General features: G+C 44.5%; 1 long non-coding RNA gene across 1 annotated transcript; it reads right to left on the reverse strand.

Annotated features, from left to right (window-relative positions):
- Positions 1-848: 848 nt before the first annotated feature.
- On the reverse strand, positions 849-22,654 carry LOC144689670 (uncharacterized). The gene is made up of 3 exons (XR_013578685.1): positions 22,584-22,654; positions 8,884-8,925; positions 849-2,208 (listed from the first exon to the last, which is right to left on the reverse strand). It is a non-coding gene; the product is annotated as an uncharacterized LOC144689670 (long non-coding RNA).
- Between the last annotated feature and the right edge of the window lie 121 nt (positions 22,655-22,775).

Consider the following 22,775-nt stretch of genomic DNA (forward strand, 5'->3'; position numbering starts at 1 on the left):
ACTGCACATCCTGCTCCTTGTTTGAAGTTGCTGTTCCATTTCTGCATAAATAATGGGCTCCCACCTTTAGCTTTGCTGTTATTTTGGCAGTAAATTCCAGCTTAATTTATGAGCTGTGAAAAGAAATTTCAGGCAGAATCAGGTTCTGCCACATCTTGTGCTCACGCACTTCCATATTAATGTCAGAAGAGGACAAGAGTAGGTGGGATAATCTCTGTTCTGCTGTCTGTCATTCCACAGGTGAGGCAAAGAGACTGGTGGCTTATTGTCAGTTCTGTTGTCTGTCCTACCCACAGAAAGTATGCCTGCATACAATGATACATAAGATAATATAGCAGAAGTGGATCCAGAATGCTGCTTTCCTAAATCTGTTCAATCCCAGAACAACTGATTGCCAGCAGGAAAGCTGCAAGTTTAAAACAAGCACATATTTGAAAGTCTTACTATTTTCAAGCCTATCAGCCTGCCCATTAACCGATTGATGGAGATGCAAGGCACGCTGAAATTCCTGACACCACACGGAGCAGGTGCTCAGGAAACATCATAAATATATGGCACAGTGCCAGCCCCCTTTATGCCAATGACCCGATCACTGGGATTTGGGGCAGGATCAGTGTCAGGACTAGTTAGTGGTCAGAATCCCCACTGCAACACATTTCCAGGAGCACAGTGGCCCGGCAGGAATTGTGGGGCTACCAGAAAACAACAATCCTACCCAGTTTTATATCAATACATTACACCCCTTGCTCTTAAATTTTGACATCCATTATTGTTGGGTTCCAGAACTGCAGTGGATAACATTACATTCTTCTTCTCTTTGGCATAAACATATCAATCATACACAATAATTGGTGAAATAATAATATGGGTTTCTTTATTTGAAGATAAGACTATATACAGATAAAGTTCACTGGGAGCTGAATATAGTACAACTGACTTTTACCACTGCTGCTCATAGACTGACTACTAATTATGGGACTAATACATCCTATTGAGGTGGGTAATGATTGACAATAGCTTAAGATGCATCCCCTTAAAATTGCATGTCATAAATTCACAACATCCCCCTTTTTTCCTCAACTGAATGTTTACCTTTAAAGAAACTATTTACATGAAAGCAAAACAAATAACATTCTGTCTGAATGTACTTGAACACAGAGGATTAAATTTACAAGTCTCTGAAACGTATCTGTGGTTTGCTTATCCATCCAGATTGGTGTAGTTTCATCATGAGCATCATCAAGAAAGATGGATTTCTATGCATTTGTTTAGACTCAAGGCCTCTGAATATGGCAGTAAAATGCCTTCACAAGACGTCTCAAGGAGCTAATGTTGTTCAATTCTCCTTATGGGAGATTGTTAGGGGAAAATTAAAAATGCTAAAAGAGAACACTAAGAATTTACTGAAGAACACTTAAAATCTCCAGGCAGACATAGCTGCTAATCACATTAAGAGTTGACGATTACCAGATGAACATTGCACAGCCTTGAGCGTCAGGCTGAAGATACAAGTAGGATATAAGGATAGGATTAAGTGCACTCCCCTCTCACATAGGGAAGGGGCAGATGGTTTTAGCTTAGGTATGGGAAGACATACAATGGACAAAGAGGGGGCTTTGATGAAACACAAACAGTCTTGAGCTGTGAGAACCAAGGTCTTTGCATATGTGTTTTAATTTTGATTGGATAATATTATGTATACCACCTTTAGAATAATTGGTTAGCAAAATCACATGTTTATGTACTCAATAGGATACAGTTAGCATGAGACTGGTGTGTCGGTTACCGATTGGATGTATTCAAATGTACTCAAGTGTATTATGATAAGAAAAAGTACAAAAGTAATGAAATGTAATCAATCTGGGAGCTGGGTCTTCATTCTTAGGAATGATTGCGGCTCCCTTGCATATGCTTGAATAAAACCGGTTAAAGGAAGCCTGAGTCTCCGTGGTCACTGTGTGATCGGGGATTGTAACTTCTCTTCAACTGGCCTATGTGGTAGTTGTTGAATTGGAGGGAGTGCCTTCTTCTGAGATACTGTCTTCAAAGGTTACCAATCATGTTTTTCGTAAGCCAGGATATTTTCCAAAAACATATGGACAGGATCTTGTGTGAGAGTCCAGTATGCATCTGCATAGCAGGCGATATCGCTGTTGTTGGTACAACAAAAACAGGAACACAATCGAAACTTGTATCTTCTGATGGAAGCTGCACACAGAGAAGGTTTTGTGTTTAATGGAATGCAACATCAATGCAACGCAGATCAACTTCTTCATATCCATCTATTCTGACACACACATCCATCCTAACCCTAGCAAGCTAGAAAACGTCAATGCAATGTCCACTCTGCATGTTAAAACTGATCTGCAAGTTGACTTGGATTGTTTAATTTCCTTTCTAAATAATTTATGATATAACTGCTGCATTGATTAGTAATAACATTTGTAATAAAATCTAAATCTAGTGCTGGAAATGACATGAACTTCTTTCCGTAGATGCACTCATTTTATCGGCTTTACAGATCAGTGTACAGTAGTTACAGGGAACCTGGCTATTTGATGTAATGTCATAGCTTCTTGGATTTCATTATGAAATGTTATGGCAGAAACACTGGCCATTGTTTCCCCAATACACTTGTACTTGCAAAAGTAATGAAAAACAAAGAACCGACTTAACATGGGGTTTGACTGGACAGGAAAAAAATTGACGGGTCCATTCAGTCTATCAAATATGTTTTCCACATACTGTGTGAAACGTTCTTTCTGAAGGAAAGCTATGGAGCATAAGAACAGAGGCAGGCCATTCAGCCCCTTGAGCCTGTTCTGCTGCCCTGTTAAATCATGGCTAATCTGGGTCTTAACTCTTCTTTATCTGCCTTGGCTCCATATCCATTAATAGAGTAACCTAACAAAAGCATAAATTTCATTTTTGCAATTTTCAATTGAACTGAAGAGGTCTGGATGACTACTTAATGGCCAGAATTTTCCTGTTGGCGATTTGGGGGTGGGGTCCGCTCGCCGATAGGAAAATGACGCGGGATGACGTCGGGAGGAACCCCCGACGTCATCCCGCCCCATTTAAATATTCAGGAAGGCGGGTGGACAGTGCGATCAGCTGTCCGCCTGCTGACCTGTCAATGGCCAATTGAGGCCATTGACAGGATAATTAAGGTAATTAAAGGCCCTGCCCGTCCAACCTTAAGGCTGGTGGGCAGGCCAGGAGCACCAGCGGGAAGGAGAAAAAACATGAAACCTCATCCACTGGCGGGATGAGGTTTCATGTTTTTTTAAAAAATCTTTAATAAAGTTTATGTAATATTTATTAACACATTCCATCTCGTGTGACACTGTCACATGAGGGGGACATGTCAATAATTTTTTTATTTTTCTATTTTTTAAGTTTACAAACCTATCAGCGCTCTCTGAGACAGCACTTAGTCTCAGGGAGCAGTGCGATCTTTCGCGCGCATGTGCGAAAGAGCGCACTTTGACAGTTGGGGAATCCCTCCCCCACGCCCTGCACAGGAAGCGCATAGCGCTTCCTGTCGGGCAGCCCGGTGGGACTTAATTGGCCTGCCCACTCAAAATAGTGGCGGGTCCCGTTTCGGCGGCGGAGTTCAGATGCCTGCCCGCCCATCGAGGGCTAAATTCCGCCCATCGAGGGCTAAATTCTGCCCAATCAGTGCAATATGATGGTATTTTAGACCCTCTAACTCTCCAGTATTACAGATACCATAAGTATAAATGTTATTAGATCATCTAGTCTATACAGTGATAAACAAACTCCCTGTTAAGAGGCAGTTACAGTTATTTAATTAGGTAACTAGTTAGAACTAGTTCCCTAGCCAGCAGTACCTGACTCCACTCACTGGAATTTCAGCTAGTATAAATACAGGAGGTCTTGCTAACACACAAAGTAAGTAAGCACAAAGTCTAACTTGAGACTGAGTGCAGCAAGGCTAACTCTGGACATTTACTAATTGCGGGAATTCGTTGCAGTGAGGGGGTGGGGGCTGTTCCAGAGAGAGGAAGCCAGAGATGGCGATACCTGAGAGCTGAAGCCTGGAGACATTAATAATATGAGCAGGTAGGTGATTGTTTGGTGAGTCTTAAGTTTTTTCTCTCTCTCTAAGTTGGAGCAACAATTTAAACTGATACTGGGGAGCTATAATTATTGTAATAAATTTATGGCATTATTAGTTAAGCTCCATTATATAATTAAAGGTAATCATCGAGTGATATTTCTAAACTTTAATTAATTAGTTAAATAAGACACATTAAAGATGACAGGGCAGGTGATGTGTTGTAGCTGTAGCATGTGGTAGCTGGTGGACACCTGTGTGATCCACGGCAACTACATCTGCAGGAAGTGTTAGCAGCTCAAGGAACTTTGGCTCAGAGTTGATGAGCTGGAGTTCGAGCTTCGAACACCGCGATGCATCAGGGAGCGGGTAATCCCTGGACAACACTAAATTGGAAGGTGATGGATCTCCTATCTGAATTTACTGTGTTTCCTGGATCTCAAGCTCGATTATTCTGTTGTCCAGCTCTGCCGTTGTAAAGTCACAATTACAACTCTTGTCTCTGCATCTACTTATGAATTGGTCAATTGTCTCCGTCAGTTGTTGCCGGAAAGACGTGAATTCCAGATGGAATATTCTGAAGTTGAGCTTCGCTCATAATTGACCTTCGAATGTTGACCATATTTTATCTGGATTTTTAAGATGGTCATCGGGCATAACTGATATTTTGAGGCTTTGGAGGCCTTCATTGCCTACAGAAATTTTAATTTTAATGACTTGTTTACCTGAGTCCAGAAAACACAGCTGGACACATTGTTGGAACAAAGTAAATTCAGATAAGAGATCCATTGCCTTCCAATTTAATGTTGGAAATTTTATGGTTCTCTTTTAACATTTTACAGGATTTAACGCTTTTGACAGATATTCAAGTTTTCTACAGCTCTTTTGGAGTTAATTTAGCTCTGAGTTGCATATAAATGACTTGGATTAGGGAACCAAATGCAATATTTCCAAGCTTGCTGATGACACAAAACTGGGTGGGTTTGTGAGCTGTGAGGAGGATGCAAGGAGGCTTCAGGGCGATTTAGACAAGTTGTGTGTGTGGGAAAACACATGGCAAATGCAGTATAACATGGATAAATGTGAACTTATACGCTCCAGTGTGAAAAATAGAATGACAAGAGTATTAGTTAAATGGTGATATATTGGGAAATGTGGATGTACAAAGAGATCTGGGTGTCCTTGTACACCAGTCAATGAAAGTAAGTAGGCAGGTGCAGCAACCAATTAGGAAGACAAATGGTATGTTGGCCTTCATTGCAAAAAGGTTTGAGTTCAGAAGTAGGGATGTCTTAGTGCAGTTATACAGGGCCTTGGTGAGACCATACCTGGAATATTGCGTGCAGTTTTGGTCTCCCTACCTAAAAAAGGATATACTTGCCATAGAAGGAGTGCAGCGAAGGTTCACTAAGCTGATACCGGAGATGGCAGGAATGTCGTATGAGGAGAGATTGGTTCGACTGGGCCTGTATTCATTAGAGTTTAGAAGAATAAGAGGGGATCTGATTGAAACGTAAAAAATTCTAACAGGGCTAGACAGACTGGATGTGGGGAGGATGTTTCCCCTGGTTGGGGAGTCTAGAACCAGGAGCCACAATCCCAGGATACGAGGCAGGCCATTTAGGACTGAGCTCAGAAAATTTCTTTGCTCAGAGGGTGGTCAACCTGTGGAATTCTCTACCACAGAAGGCTGTGGAGGCCAGGTCACTGAGTATATTCAAGAAAGAAATTGATAAATCTTTGGATATTAGAAGCATCAAGAGGAATGGAAAGAAAGTGGGAATATGGCGTTGAGATAGAGGATCAGCCATGATCATATTGAATGGCGGAGCAGGCTTGAAGGGCCGAATGGCCTACTTCTGCTCCTAGTTTCTATGGGCAAGATATTACCTGTGTTGGGTGGGCTTGGCGGGAGCGGGCGTGGAGCCAATCGCCGCCCGCTGTTGCGCGCTGCCATTTTACATGGGCAGGCCAATTAAGGCCCGCCCAGCATGACGCATGGCCGGTAGCTACCTGTGCGGGCAGGGGGAGTAGGGGGCTGCGCTCTTTCGCGCATGTGCGCAAAAGGGCGCAGGAATCTCCCTGAGGCATGGAGTTGCCTCAGGGAGATTAAGTTGATAGTACAAATTTTTGATAAATGATCTAAAGAATTGTTTAAACATGTCCCCTCATGTGACAGTGTCACATAAACTGGGACATGTTTGTGCATTTTGCAAATTTTATTTAATTATTTTATTAAACTTTCAGGAAACCTCATCCGGCCCGTGGATGAGGTTTCCTGAAAAATGCAAAGGCCACTTGGGCTCTTCACCTGCCTGCCAACCTTAAGGTTGGACGGGCAGCGCTGTTAATTAGCTAAATTACTTTCCTAATGGAATAGGCCTTTGACAGTTCGGCGTTGAACGAAATATCTAAATGACGTGCAATGACATTGGGATGGACGCCTGATGTCATTGCACCGCCCCCACACGCCGACGGTAAAATTCTGGCCAGTCTTTAGTGACCACTGCCTTAGCTGGCTACAGGTTACTATTTGACTGCAATGGTGGCGCTGTTGAGCTCTTTCTAATTTTTCCTGGGCCTGCCTGAATTTCAGCTCGGCAGGTGGGAGTGATTGGTGGGACCGGGACCAGTCGGGAAACGGATCACCAACTGCGATCAGCCCCCAACCGCGATTTTGCACCGGCTTGTCAATTAACGGCCAGTCAGCGTGAAGCGTGTGCTGAAAAGCTTAGTGCTGCTGGGGTGGGGGCGGGTGATGGCGTCAACTTGGGCGCGGGTGAGCGCTGACAGAAAGTTCCCTGAAGGTAGAGAGCTGCCTCAGGGAGCTGAAGACCTGAAACCCAGGAAAAAAATTTTAAAATCAGGAAAAAAATATCCAATCAGGCACCTGAACATATAGATTATAAAAATGTTGTCCACAGATTTCTATTTTTATTTAATTTAATTTGGGAAACCTCATCCTGCCTTTGAATGAGGTTTGATGAAAAATGTAAGGGCCGCCTGGCTGATTTGCCCGTCCGCCAACCGTAAGGTTGGATGGGCTACCTAAAATGACAGACAATGCACCATTAATGGGCTTAATTGCCGTCTTCATTGTCAGCAGGCGCACGCAAAATATCGTGCGAGCATGGGATGACATCGGGACGCTCGTCCGATGTCATCTCACGCGATTTCATACCCGACTGGGTCGGGCGGTTGGGCGTGCCTGCCCAATCAGCGTAAAATTCAGCTCCTGGTTTTAGCTCTAAGCTCCACCCACAATAGTGATTTTGGGCGCAGGCTTCCCAAGTGAAAACAAACAGAAAGAAAAGCTTTTCTACAGGTGTCTTCTTGCTGGAAGGAGCTGTTATTGGATGGATTCTTCTTCCCAGCCCAGACTGCAAAATGGAGCTCCATTCTGCAATGAATTATCTTGTCTGTGGAGTTCTACTTAAAGTGAGACTACCTGCAGTCTGCTGTTTAATTACTGTTCCTGCTTGAACTTTGCAGCAGTTAAACTTTTACTATTTAAGCGCTCCCAAATTCGAACAATCTTAGCAGGATCTGACACCTGCTGCAGGAGCGAGGTGTGATGCAGAACAAAGATACGGCATGTGTAGAATCCCTAAAAAGCTGCAGATTCCTTATACACAGTGAGTCTTGATGGCTGTTTCATTTTCATGCCAGTTGTTTTCTTCTGCTACGTGTGAAGGATTGAGGCAGTTATTAAGATACATCCCCTTAAAGATGCAAGTCATCATATAGTATCTTAAACTACCGCAGTCCCATGATTAGCAATCAGTCTATGGGCAGCAGTGGTAGAAGTCAGATGTACTATACTTATCTCCCAGTGAACAGTATCTGTATATAGTCTTATCTTCAAATAAAGAATCCAGATTATTGTTTCACTAATCCTTGAGTATGATTGTTATGTTTATGTTGAAGAAGAATGTAACAGATAACACTTCGATTCTTTCATAAAAGCAAAAAACTGCAGATGCTGGAAAACTTTAAATAAAAACAGAAAATGCTGGAAATACTCAGCAGATCAGGCAAGATCTGTGGAGAGAGAAACAGGGTTAACATTTCAAGGCGATTACATTTCATCAGAAAGATCATCAACCTAGGGTATTAACTCAATTTCTCCCTCGACAGACGCAGCCTGACTTTGATTTTTCGGTTCTTTTGGGTGTTAGTGATAGATCATGTTAGGTAGATTCCTGTCAAATGTTACTACGTTAATGGATGTAATTGAGCTAATCTCCTTCACAATCACAAAGTCACCACCTTTATTTCTTGAGGGAATGTTTGTTCAGGTTCAATTAGAATTTCTGGAACTTATGGGATGAGTATTTTTTTCCAATTGTCCTGTTTGAATGGAATCTTTCTGTTCTACGAGGTGCTTCTCGAAATTTGAATTATTATTTCTTTTGACCAGATCAAATAATCCATGTACATATGTCAGAGTTTCTCTCCAACCTTAATCAAATACTGAGTGGGTAAAACAGCTTCCCCGATATCTAACTCCACCTCCTCCGGTGGTCCACCTAGATGTAATTCTATATTAATGCCCTCTTCTCTTTCCTCTGGCCAAACAGGTCAGATATATAATATAAACTGCCATAAAATCTTCATCTGTTGCATCAAAGTAGTGTAACCTATTACATCTTGACTGGCTTGTGGACTCTTATTGTTTCTGCACATTCATGCAGTAGGTGAAAGTTTTGAGCAAGCATGGCATTTTAAATTTTTTAAGTTACATCAACAAAAACACTTTATTCCATTTGATCATGTTTCCTGCTTTTTCAAATTCAACTTACTTAATGGAAACATCTGATGATACCTCTGCACCCATTTCTCTTCTGAAACATAAATATATTTTATTTTCAATAATGGTAAATTGTTTTCCAAATAATTCCTGTGTGTTATTATTTAGTACATTATGTCTAAGCCAGTTTCACAAGTAATCTTAAAAGTCAAATATATTAGTCTAAAGGAGGAATGAAAGGTAGAGAGGCAGATAGGCTTAGGGATGGAATTCCAAAACTTAGGTCTTTGGTAATTCAATGCACGGCTGGCAATGCTGGAGCTATTAAAATCAGGAGTGCTTGTGGGATGAGAATTGGCAGAGCAACAAAATCTTGGGGGAAGGGCATAGGGTTGGAGGAGATCATAGAAATAGGGAGGAGTAAGGCCATGAAGGGATTATAAACAGGAATGAGAATTTTAAAATTGGGGCATTGCTTTACCAGGCCCAACGTAGGTCCAGCAAGCAGAGGGGAGATAGGTAAACGGATGCTTGGTGTGAGTTAGGACACAGGCAACAGAGTTTATAATTACCTCAAGTTTACATAGTGTAGAATGTGGGAGTGCGGCCAGGAATGCATTGGAATAGTTAGGTCTGGAGGTGACAAAGGCATGAATGAGGTTTTCAGTAGCAGATAAGCTGAGGTAGGGACGAAGTGGGGTGAAGTTATGGAGGTGGAAATAACATTGTGATGGTGTAGATATGTGGAAGGAAGCTCATCTCAGGGTTCAAATATAGTTCCAAGGTTGTGAATAGTCTGGTTCAACCTCAGACAGTTCCCAAGGGGAGGGATTGAGCCAATGGCTGGGGAGTGGAGTTTGTGGCGGGGACTGAAGACAATGGCATGTGTCTTCCCAATATTTAGTTGGAGGAAATTTCTGCTAATCTAATACAGGATATTGGTCAAGCAGTCTGACAACTTAGAGATGGTGAAGAGGTTGAGAAAAATGGTGGCGAAGTAGACCTGGGTGTCAACAGCATATATATGAAAACTGATGTTGTGTTTTCAGATGGTATCTCTGAAAGCAGCTTCTGGATTTCTGCATTTAACTGTGCATGTGTGGATGCAGAAGTTACTGTCTGTTTATCCTGTAATTACGACTAATGCTGACAGCCTCGCCATCATTATTACAGCAAAATCTAGGCCAGTGTATTGGTGACATTGGACTGTTCAAGTGTTAGCCTGTAAAGATTGTGGATGATGTCATCCCTTATAGCATGAAATTATGCTATTAGGTTCTATTGTCAATACTTTCTAAAGTGAATGGGAAGAAATATAATAAGCTGGGACTTCTGAAGAAGCTGCTGAACCTAAGGAATGGTGCAGGCTAACAGTATCGTTTGTAAAAAGGAAATATGTTCCAGGGAAAATTTCATTGTAACAGAAACTGTGTCCAAGAAACTGACTGAAATTACAGAAAGACCAGCTATTGATACTGAGGTATAAACATATGTTGAAACAATGAAGGCCAGGAAGCCAACATCTGCAGAGAGATTTGCAAATACAGGATTTAAAAATATCTACAGGCAGAAACTTCAAATGTATATATATATATATATATATATATATGTAAAGTGTACTAATGAAGGGTCCCTTTAGTATATTCAAAGTGCGGCTGATGCATTGGGGGAATATTATACTGAACTTTACTGAACTCTCCCTAATGAATAGTAAGTGGTGTGCCAGAACAACATTGTATTTTCTGCTACAATGAAGCAAAGTTCTTGATAGAATTGACAATGTCAGTCAGGGATTGATAAAATGCAAGGAACCAGCAAACTTATCTATATAGTGGCCAATCATCAGCAAAATTATCACGGAGAAAGTCATCTTGTGTGAAGTTTGCTACATTAATAAACCAACCTAAAGAATATCTGATAAAAACACCATTATCTGAACAAACCTCAAATGTTTGTCTAACAAATTTGATTGAATTTTTCAAGGAGGTGACTAGTTGTGTAGATGAGAGTAGTGTAGTTGATGTAGTCTACATGGACTTCAGTAAGGCTTTTGACAAGGTCCCGCATGGGACAATGGTCAAGAAGGTAAGAGCCTGCGGGATCCAGGGCAATTTGGCAAATTGGATTCAAAATTGGCTTAGTGGCAGGAGGCAGAGGGTGATGGTCGAAGGTTGTTTTTGTGATTGGAAGCCTGTGACAAGTGGTGTACTGCAGGGATTGGTGCTGGAACCCTTGCTGTTTGTAGTATACATTAATGATTTAGCCGTGAATATAGGAGGTTTGATCAGTAAGTTCGCAGATGACCTGAAAATTGGTAGTGTCATAAATAGTGAGGAGGAAAGCTTAGATTACAGGATCATATCGATGGGCTGGTCAGATGGGCAGAGCAGTGGCAAATGGAATTTAATCTTGCGAAGTGTGAGGTGATACATTTTGGGAGGACTAATACGGCAAGAGAATACATAATGAATGGTAGGACCCTAGGAAGTACAGAGGATCAGAGGGACCTTGGTGTACATGTCCATAGATCCCTGAAGGCAGCAGCACAGGTAGATAAGGTGGTTAAGAAGGCATATGGGATACTTGCCTTTATTAGCCAAGGCGTAGAACATAAGAGCAGGGAGGTTATGTTGGAGCTGTACAAAATGCTAGTTAGGCCACAGTTGGAGTATTATGTCCAGTTCTGGTTGCCATAATATAGGAAAGATGTGACTGCACTGGAGAGGGCGCAGAGGAGGGTCACCAGAATGTTTCCTGGGCTGGAGCGTTTCAGCTATGAAGAGAGACTGGATAGGCTAGGGTTGTTTTCCTTAGAGCAGAGAAGGTAGAGGGTGAACCTGATAGAGGTATACAAAATTATGATGGGCATAGATAGGGTAGAAAGGAAGAAACTTTTCCCCTTAGGGGAGGTGTCAATAATCAGGGGGCATAGATTTAAGGTAAGGGGCAGGAGGTTCAGAGCAGATTTAAGGAAGCATTTTTTTCACCGAGAGGGTGGTTGGAGTCTGGAATGTGTTGCCTGGGGGGTTGGTAGAGGCAGGAACCTTCACAACATTTAAGAAGTATTTAGATGAGTACTTGAAAGGCCATAGCACACGGGGCTATGGGCCAAGTGCTGGAAAAAGGGATTAGAATAGATGTGCTTGATGGCCAGCATGGACACGATGGGCTGAAGGGCTTGTTTCTGTGCTGTACAATTCTATGACTCTAAGATTGCAGTGGACTTGTGTGAGCTCAGAAGACAAAATATCCTGTAATTAATGAGTATTATTCATATTTTTTTAAATAGCCCATTAAATGGCAACCAACATAACTTCAGAAAGTGCAGATGCTTTCCAACCAACATTGTTCTTTTTGAGAAAGTGATATCCTAAGTGGACCTTGGGAAGTCCTGTCATATGGTGGCTCTAAACTTCCAAACAGCCTTTAATAAGGTTCCAAATGAAAGGGTGCTACACAGGCTTAAGGTACTGTGTCTCTCAGCTTGGAGGTGGCTCAGAAATTGGTTGAAAGGCAGGAAACAGCACAACTAGTTTTTTTTTAAATTCATTCACGGGACGTGGGCTTTGCTGGCTGGGCCAGCATTTATTGCCCATCCCTAGTTGCCTTTGAGAAGGTAATGGTGAGCTGCTGCATTGAACCACTGCAGTCCATGTGGTTTAGGTACACCCACAGTGCTGTTAGGAGGGAGTTCCAGGATTTTGACCCAGCAACATTGAAGGAACAGCGATATATTTCCAAGTCAGGATGGTGACTTGGAGGGGAACTTCCAGGTGCTGGTGTCCCCATTTATCTGCTGCCCTTGTCCTTCTAGATGGTAATGGTCATGGGTTTGGAAGGTGCTGTTGAAGGAGCCTTGGTGAATTCCTGCAGTGCATCTTGTAGATGGTACACACAGCTGCTTCTGTGCGTCATTGGTGGAGGGAGTGAATGTTTGTGGATGTGGTGCCAATCAAGTGGGCTGCTTTGTCCTGGATGGTGTCAAATTTCTGCACTCGGCTAGGCAAGTGTGGAGTATTCCATCACACTCCTGACTTGTGCCTTATAGATGGTAGATGGGCTTTGGGGAGTCAGGAGGTGAGTTACTCGTTGCATAATTCCTAGCCTCTGACCTGCTCTTGTAGCCACAGTATTTATACGGCTAGTTTAGTTCAGTTTCTGGTCAATTGTGAGCCCCAGGATGTTGATAGTGGGATATTCAGTGATTGTAATGCCATTGAACATCAAGGGGAGATGGTTGGATTCTCTTGCTGGAGATGGTCATTGCCTGACACTTGTGTGGCATGAATGTTACTTGCCACTTGTCTGCATTGGACATGGACTGTTTCAGTACCTGAGGAGTCGCGAATGGTGCTGAACATTGTGCAATCATCAGTTATCATCCCCACTTCTAACCTTATGATGGAAGGAAAGTCATTGATGAAGCAGCTGCAGATGGTTGGGCCAAAGACACTACCCTGAGGAACTCCTGCAGTGATGTTCTGGAGCTGAGCTGACTGACCTCCAACAACCACAACTATCTTTCTTTGTGCTAGGTATGATTCCAACCAGTGGAGAGTGTTCCCCAATGATTCCCATTGACTCCAGTTTTGCTAGGGCTCCTTAATGCCACACTCGGTCAAATGCAGCCTTGATGTCAAGGGCAGTCACTCTCACCACACCTTGGGAGTTCAGCTCTTCTGTCTATGTTTGAATCAAGGCTGTAATGAGGTCAGGAGCTGAGTGTCCCTGGTGGAACCAAACTGGGGGTCAGTGAGCAGGTTATTGCTAAGCAAGTGCTGCTTGGTAGCACTGTTGATGACCCCTTCCATTACTTTACTGACGATAGAGAGTAGACTGATGGGGCGGTAATTGGCCGGGTTGGATTTGTCCTGCTCTTTGTGTACAGGACATACCTGGGCAATTTTCCACATAGTCGGGCAGATGCCAGTGTTGCAGCTGTACTAGAACAGCTTGGCTAGGGGTGCGGCAAGTTCTCCATCATTGAGGATGGGGATATTTGTAGAGCCTCTGCTCCAGTGAGTTGTTTAATTGTCCACCACCATTCATGGCTGAATGTGGCAGGACTGCAGAGCTTAGATTTGATCTGTTGGTTGTAGGATCGCTTAGCTCTGTCTATCACTTGCTGCTTATGCTGTTTGGCATGCAAGTAGTCCTGTATTGTAGCTTCCCCAGGTTGACACCTCATTTTTAGGTATGCCTGGTGCTCCTCCTGGCATGCCCTCCAGCACTCTTCATTGAACCAGGGTTGATCTTGTTAAGTGAGTTAAATGAGCAATGTTGGGCTGAGGAAATGTACTACATGGTTCGATCCCCTGGCTGAGCCCCTGGCGTTTCTGAAAGGTAAGGACAACCCAAATACCTTTTTTCTGCCATAAACTATCTCATTTCTCCTTCCTCCCCTGTCCCTGTTTGCCCACAGAACGAAAGCAACTGGACTTCACAAATAAATTACTTGTACGAAGAATGCCCTAAGAATTACGTTGAATGTGTCCTCAAAATGGAGTCGTAATCAGACTGAGTACTAGGAAACTGAAAGAAAACTAATGTTAACTAAAATCATGAATGGTCGTGTGAAATGATACATTCCTTACAATAACTGGCAGGCATAAGCCATCAAGGTTTGGGAATAAAGTGTTAGAAGATTTAAATATGTCACTTATCGGAAAGCACATAAGGCTCTGTTAAAAATAAACTGCGAAGTCAAGGTGGTGAAAGTGCATCCTGGCATTGCTGTATTTTGATGCTTTATTAACCTGGGGTCAACCTGGATACTAAGTAGACTGGGCAGAATTTTGCCCTCGGATGGCGTGCGGGCCCCACCGGCTCGGCGGTGGGCAGACAGCTGACCCCCGCTACCAAAACGGGGCCCGCCGCCATTTTGAGTGGGCGGGCCAATTAAGGCCCGCCCAGCAGCCTGCCCGCCAGGAAGCACTATGAACTTCCTGTGCAGGGGGTGGAGGGAATCCCCAAGTGTCAAAGTGCACTCTTTCGCGCATGCGCGTGAAAGAGTGCACTGCTCTCTGAGGCAAAGTCCTGTCTCAGGGAGATTCGTGACAGGAAAGTAAAGTCTAAAAATAGATAACTATTTAAATTATTAACATGTCCCCCTCATGTGACAACATGAGATGGGACATGTTAATAATAAACACATAAAATTTGTTAAATGTTTAAAAAGCGGACATGAAACTTCATCCCGCCAGTGGATGAAGTTTCATGAATAATCTGAAGCCCACTGGGGCTCCTGGCCTGCCCGCCAGCCTTAAGCTTGGATGGGCATGTCTTTAATTATCTTAATAAGCCAGTCAATGGCCTCGATTGGCCATTGACAGGTCGGTGGGCGGACAGCTGATTTTGCTGTCCGCCCGCCTTCTTAAAAATTTAAAGGGATTGGGATGACGTCGTGGATTCCTCCTGACATCATCCCATGTCATTTTCCCCTCGGCAAGCAGGCCCTGCCCCCAAATTGCCGAGGGGAAAATGTTGCCTGGTGTATGAGGTGATTGACATCTAAAGATGTGAACTCATCTGCTATGTGTGTGACTCAGATTAGCTAATTATAATATTGAGGTGTTTTCTTCGAAAATCAAAGATAAAAGATGATGCTTTGACACTAAGGAAAGAGGGATAGTAATAGAAGTTTGTATTAGACAAGTGGTTAGAAGCTTTACTTTATGGTATTAAATGATTACAGTCCTGTGTATGTAGAAGGATGTCTCTGTTAAAGGCAACTCTGAGCAACTCAGGCCTGATCTGCTGACAGGATAGAGAGAAAGAGAGGGAGAGAGATTATGGAAGATAACATTTTATAACTATATTGACCAGATGACAGGCATACGTAAGTGTCACTGTTTGGTCAGATAAAGCTGCCAACATCCAAAATGAACTTACCCAGAAGAAAACAATCCAAGAGCAACAGATATCATCTCTTTGGCTGGGTTCATCACTCTGAGGTTCATTAATCTGATGTCTCAGAAGATTAATAACATCATGCCAGAAGAAGGCAAGGCAACTGAAGGATGAGTACAAGTTACCATGAATATAAAGGACAGAAGGAGGCCAATTGCACCTCTTTTAATGCAATTAGTCTCATTCCCCTTCTCTTTCCCTATAGCCTTGCAATATTTTTCTTTTCAAGTATATATCCAACTCTCTTTTGAAATTTATGACTGAATCTCCTTCCACAACCTTTCCAGGCAGTGAATGCAAGGTCAAAGTTCTGGAGACTTTGCTAACTATGAGCATATAGATTTTAATATATCTAATAGACTGGCTGTCTAGATATTAACTTGTCAGCTATTTAAGGTATCTACTCGTAAATTAATCTCACCATTTTATGTCAAATTCAAACACCGATCTTAACTATCAAATAATATTCAACAAGACAGTTAACACTGAATTACTGTGACATAACAGAGCTACCTCAGTTATTCACTCTGTTAGTTAACCTTCTCTATTAAACAATTTTTATATTCAATGTCTAAGTTTAAACATTTCCTACTATGATTATAAAATTGATTAAAAAAAAGTTAGTTCAGGACTTTATTGTCTGGTTTTATGATTTAGTAAAAAAGGGTTAATCATTAATTAAGTAATTTGGGTATATCCTAACAAGAAGTTGGTATTGTAAATGATAAATGAATCTGAATTGATTGATCCAAAATAGTTTGACAAGCCAAATATAGGTATTATTTTCTCCTAATCATAACCTGGATGATAAACCTCACATTGTTCTTTACTGAGAAGCTAATGAATTCTTCTGTGTCTCTTGATAAATATTATTGTCAAGGTACTGATCACACTGTTCTTACAATTGTATAGTGTAGATAAAGGCACAATGATTGATTTTGTATGTATAGAGTTTAAGAATTTGTTGGATAAAATGCTACGTAAGAGGCTTATTACAGAACAAAAGGCACATATTATTAAAGGAAGAGTGGATGTTTGGATAGAAAACAATCTATAGGAAATAAAGCTCAGAAAAATACTTTCTTTTCAGGTGAGGGTGGTAGTATTCTCAAGATCTCTGTTTGGACCTCTTTTGCTTTCTAGTTATATGAGCATAGGCATAAGAATAATTATACAGAGGTTTTCTGATTATGACAAATGAAGGACATGATAAAGAATGAGCCAGATTGCAGGAAGACATAGGGCTGAATTTTCTGTTTGGGGAGGGGCAGGGAGGCAGAGCGGGAGCGGGCGTGGGCCAGATTGCCGCCCGTGATCGGGTTCGCGCTGCCATTTTATGTGGGCCAATTAAGGCCTGCCCAGCGTAATGCCCGACTCCTGAGGATAGTGGGAGTGGGTGGGCGGTGGTGGGAGTGCATTGTCCGCCGGGTCCAATGGCGACCCGATGGCCTATTTATTAGAAGTGCTGGCAGCCTTTGCAAGGCTGCTCACAATGTCAAGTGGAAGGTCTTACCAGAGGGCTTCTGGTGAGCAGGGCAGTCCAGAGGGTAGGCCAGCGGAGCGGGCGAGGCTGGAGGGTAGGGCAGGTGGGCCAGTGTGCCCCTCGTTTCTCGGATGACTGCCTTGCTGCCCTCCTCGAGGAGGTGGCAGCAGGTGGGAGGTGCTGGTTCCCCAGGATGGGAGGAGGAGGCGCCCCCACATGACAAAACGTGCCTGGGAGGAGGTGATGAGCTCCCGTGACATGGTGCAGCGCACCTGAATCCAGTGTCGCAAGTGCTTCAATGACTTGTTGCACTCTGGCAGGGTGAGTACCATGTTGGCATTGGCCATTTAACCCAGCAGATCGGCCTACCTCCCTGCTGCTGCCGCACCCCCCCCCCCCCCCCACCCCCATCCCCCAACACCTCCCCTCCCCCAAGTCTGAGTGTAGTGACTGCATTGAATCATTGACAGCATGTGTCCTTTGCTGGGTAAGCCAGCAGATATTGCCCATGCTGAGGTCAGCCTGAGAGGGCGATGAAGAGATGTGTTTTGCCCCCGCAGCATGTGTTACACTGAGTCCCACATGGCTGGTTTGGGGGCAACCTGGAGTAGCTGCACCTAGGCGCTGTGTTTGAACTGCAGGACATGTCCAAGTCAGGGTGATGAGCTGCTGGGAGGGGAGCTTCAAGGTGGTGCAGCAACGAACCATCTGCTGCCCTCTGCGCTCCATGTGCTTGCGCCTCCTTGTTATGGAAGGATATACCGTGTGGTGCCTAATATGATGTCGGCAGCATGTGGCCAAGGGGTGGGTGGGGAGGTGGAGAGCAGGTCTGGCACCTTTGTGAGAGTATTTGGCAGCAGCGGGGTGAGGAGGCACTGGAACCCTGATATGTCCCACTCTGGTTGGGATGGGCTGTCTGTGAAGAGTACATGTGCAATTCTCACTAATCAATGCTTGTCTCTCATTTTCAGGAGAAGAATGCTCATAACGCGGCAGAGCGTGTGAGGACTGGCGGCGGTGGCCAGGCGCAGTTAGCCATTCTTAGCCGCTTCGAGCAGGAGGCCCTGGATCTGGAGACGCGCCATGCACCCAGGTCCACCGGTGTCGGTGAGGCTGGGGTGCCACGGCCAGGTATTTATGCCCAACAGTGAGGTCAGCATTGTTCTCCCAACAGCCATGGCAGTGCTGAATGTTCAGTGATTGAAGTTTGCAACATGGCTTGACCATTGCTTATGGAAGGATGATAACTGTCACTGTCTCCACATTAGCTGATCCTTGTTCTTCCTTTCAGCATCATCGGAGCAGGGCCAGGAGGAGAAGCAGCAGATGCCTCCTCTCACACCTGAGAGGCCTGAGGTCTCACCAGCGTCACACCATTTCTGCGAGGCAGGCACCAGCACAGATACTAATACCTCGGTGGGAATTCGAACATCGGCTAGTGTCCCAGGGCACAGCGGTGAGGCCACTTCACAGTCGCTGGAGGAGCTGGCAGAGACAGAGTGCCCATGGTGCCAGCAGTCGGAGGACTGCAGGGGACCAGGCACATGCTCAGTCGGTGCCTGATGATGTGCCTCTGGAATCGTCCGCGACACAGCAGCTGCAGGAAATGCAGCTGGGTGTGAGGGAGCATCTGGGGGAGATACATGAGGCTATGCTTGGCTTGGTCTCCGTGGCAGATGATCGCCGAAGCAATGAGCCACAAATCTGAGTGCCGTGTGTCCTCCATGGAGAGAGTGGCGACTCTCGTGGAGAGCCTCCTCCAGGAGACCAATCAGGGCTTCCTGGGGGTGTGCTCTGACCAGCAAGCCCTCACATCGGCATTGACCTCAGCTGGTCAGCGCCAGTGTGGGAGATGTTTTGGGCATCAACTTTTCCAGCTCGGTGCCCATCCATCCACAGTGAGCAGGGAGGTCCGGAGCGACCTGCCAGTGACAGTCGCATCCAGTGAGGCTGTGATGCCTGGGGAGGTGCCAGCTGTGGAACTGACAGCTCCCTCCCAGGCAGGGCCAGCACAGGCTCCACGGGCCAGAGGACGACCGCCAAGGTCATCGAGGCCAACAGGACAGCAGAGTCAGCAGGCTGTCTCAGGTGCCACTCCGAGCGATGGGGCAGCACCAAGATGTAGCACCCGGAAGCGAAAACATAAGGCACCTTAGGCACACCATGGGTTTTTCACTAGTGCTTTTGTGTTGGCCCGAGATGAGGTCCTTATGATTTGTTTTGTTTGGTAACACAATTCTCTTTTTTTTGGAATAAGTTGGTTTGCTTGACATGTTAAATTCAGGCATGTCACCATTGCTGAGGCTGCCTCTTCTCTTCTGCATGTGTATGGTTTCCAAAAACGTAAGAGTGTTTGGTTGGACATTCAGCTTCATTAACAAGGCCCTTAGTGACTGTTCCTAACCTGGCAGATTTTGCACTTAGGTGTCGAGTATCGAGCCACCAGGCCTGTCCTGGTGGTCCATCTGTGGTAATGCTAGCCGAAGGTTCGTTGGATTAAAGCCTCGTGGGTGTCCCTGCCTCCCTGGTGTATGCCCAGGTCAGCGTCTACCCCCTCAGCATTTTCCTGTGCGTGCTCATCCTCGGACTCACTGCTGGACTCATCGTGTGCAGCCACAGTCACTGCATCGACGTCTTCATCGTCCACTGCGTCCCCCCTTTCCAGCACAAGATTGTGAAGCATGCAACCACTATCACTGAGACATGGTCTGGGGGGTACTGGAGACCCCTTGAGCGGTCCAGGCATCGGAAGTGCATCTTGAGAAAACCGATGGTTTTCTCCGCCACAGCCCTTGTGGAGGCGTGGCTCCTATTGTACCGCTGCTCAGCTTCTGTTCTTGGATGGCGGAGAGGCGTCATGAGCCACCTTCTGAGGGGATAGCCCTCGTCACCCAGCAGCCATCCATCAAGCCAGGCTGGAGCACTGAAGAGCCCCGGCACCTGGGAGTTTCTGAGGATGTTGGCGTCGTGGGAGCTGCCTGGGTACCTTGCACAGACTTGTAGAATCAGCATCCTGTGATCACACACTATCTGCACGTTCATGGAGTGGAAGCCCTTCCTGTTGACAAAGGCACTGGGCTCACCTGCTGGCGCCTTGATGGCCACATGTGTGCAGTCTAATGCACCTGGACGTGGTGGAAGCCAGCAATCGTTGCGAAGCCTCTGACTCGCTGTGTCTGGCTTGCCTGGTCCCAACAGTAGTGGATGAAGGTCAATGCACGCCTGAACAGAACATCTGTAACCTGCTTGACACAAGTGTGGTCAGCTGATTGGGAGACACCGCAAAGATCATCCACCGAGCCCTGGAAGGAGCCAGAGGCATTGAAGTTGAGTGACCTTCAGAGCCACTGGCATGAGGTGTCCACCCACACAGTTAGCGGAGAGCTCAGGGCCTATCATCTGACAGATATAGTTGACTGTCTCCCTTGAGAGACGGAGCCTCCTTTGGCACTGCACCTCAGACATATAGAGGTAGTTGCTTTGCCACCTGTATACCCTGGCAGCAGGATAGTGGCGTCTTCTGCTGCCCCTTCTGCCTCGGACTACCTCTTGGCCCTGCACCCCTTGTGCCTGCCCCTGTCCTCCCAAAGGTGGCTCCCCTGGAGGCTGAATGTGTACTCCTGGCCTCCTCCCCCTTCTAACTCTCCCTTCCTCCTCAGAGGAGCTGCCTCCAGTGGACAGTTCAGCTCCCATTCCCAGGCTAAGGGAAGGCTTCCTGAAACCTGCAGGCCCAGAAAAGATTACTCACTGCAGAGTGCTGAGCTGAAGGTTAAAAGTCCAGAAAAAGCAGCTGGTATGCGTTTTGAAGTACTGCAGATCACACAGGCAAGTTTCAAAAACTTTCAGAAATAAATGCTTGACTGTGCACACTCGTGACCCTAATAAGCCCTCTTATCCTGCCCGTGGATGAAGTTAATACGAATGTGTCCAACCTGCCTGCCCGTTGCGCCGACCCGAAGATCACACGGGTGCCAAAAAATCTGCATCGATTGGTGCCTCAAGGGCCTTAACTGGCCCATTAATTCATGGCGGGTGCGAGTCGGACATCATCGCGCACCCGCCCAGTGAAATATCGCGATGGCACGCGGTGACGTCGGGATGCTCGCCCGACATCACCATGCGTCATTTTACGTGTGGACGTGCGGGGCCCGCCTCCACATGCCAAAGGGAAAATTCAGCCCATAGGCAGGTTAGTGCAAGGTGACACAGGGGTAGTAAATGCAGTTCATTGTACAAATCCAAATTATAAAATCTTACAGCACAGAAAGAGGCAGCTCAACCCATCTTGCCTGTGCAATTGGGAAAAACATGAGCAAAAGAAAGTATACGCTAAACAGTAAGACTCAGCAGAGTAGTGAGGTGTAGGGTTGTAAGGATAGATAGATCCTTTAAACATAGGAGTCCAAATAGAAAAGCAAATAGAATTCTTGATTTTGTGCACATAGAGGCATCGAATAAAAATGCGACAAAATTATATTGAATTTGTACAGGATATTGATTACATCACAGTTGGTTATCCCATCTAGGAAAAATTTTAAAACCATACGAACAGTACAGGGATGCACTAGAGTGATAGCAGGATAAGAGGTTAAAATTATGAAGGAAGGCTTAAAAAAAGAAACAAATTTTCACTAGAATAGGGAATATTAAAGAGGGATCTAATAGAGGTTTTCAAATTATGTAAAGTTATAGACTGTAAATAATGAAAAGTTGTTTCCAATGGTAGGCACATTGAGAAAAAGGATTAACAAACTGAAGAATATCACTGGAAGAGTAAAAGGAGGAAGTTAGAAGAAATGTTTTCATAGAAAATTATTAGAATAGGATTGTTTTTACCAGGATAGCTACTGAGACAGAGGCTATAACATCATTTAGAAAGGAATTAGAATGGAAAGGACAGAAAATAATACAAGAAAAGGACAGAGAAAGTCACTGGCACGGTGTATAGAAATATCTCTTTTGCAATTTTTATGACTTTTTCCTGTTCCAGTCCTTTTTTGAAACCTTAAGCTACCAATGAAAGAGTAAATTTTATGACTCATTGGTTCTGAAGCACATTCAGACATACTGAAGACATGATAAAATAGCTACATAATAGCAAATTCTATTTCTGTTGTCCCAGCTATTTTTATATGAACAATGCCAATGAATATTACTATACTATTCAACTGTAAGAGGGATCATAACCGACCCTGACTTCACAAAAGAAAGACTTGCATTTATATAGCACCGTTCACGATCATAGGACATTCCAAAGCACTTTACAGCCTATGAAGTATTTTTGAACTGTAGTCACTTTTAATATTGGAATCACAGTTGCCGAATTGCGTGCAGCAGGTCAAATATAACGCCAGGGTTACTCTCCTTTACTGAGATGGCGATTGTTATACACTCCGGAACCGAGCCTTTACTAAGATGGCCATCGATTAGGTTCTCTTTTCCTGAGATGGCTATCGATTAGGGTCTCCTTTACTAAGATGGCCATCGGACTCGCCCATCGATTAGGGTCAAAACAGAGATTAAAAACAAAAAACTGCGGATGCTGGAAATCC

The sequence above is a fragment of the Cetorhinus maximus genome, chromosome 14 (genome assembly GCF_964194155.1).
Source record: "Cetorhinus maximus chromosome 14, sCetMax3.hap1.1, whole genome shotgun sequence".
In the NCBI taxonomy this organism is placed as follows: Eukaryota; Metazoa; Chordata; class Chondrichthyes; order Lamniformes; family Cetorhinidae; genus Cetorhinus; species Cetorhinus maximus.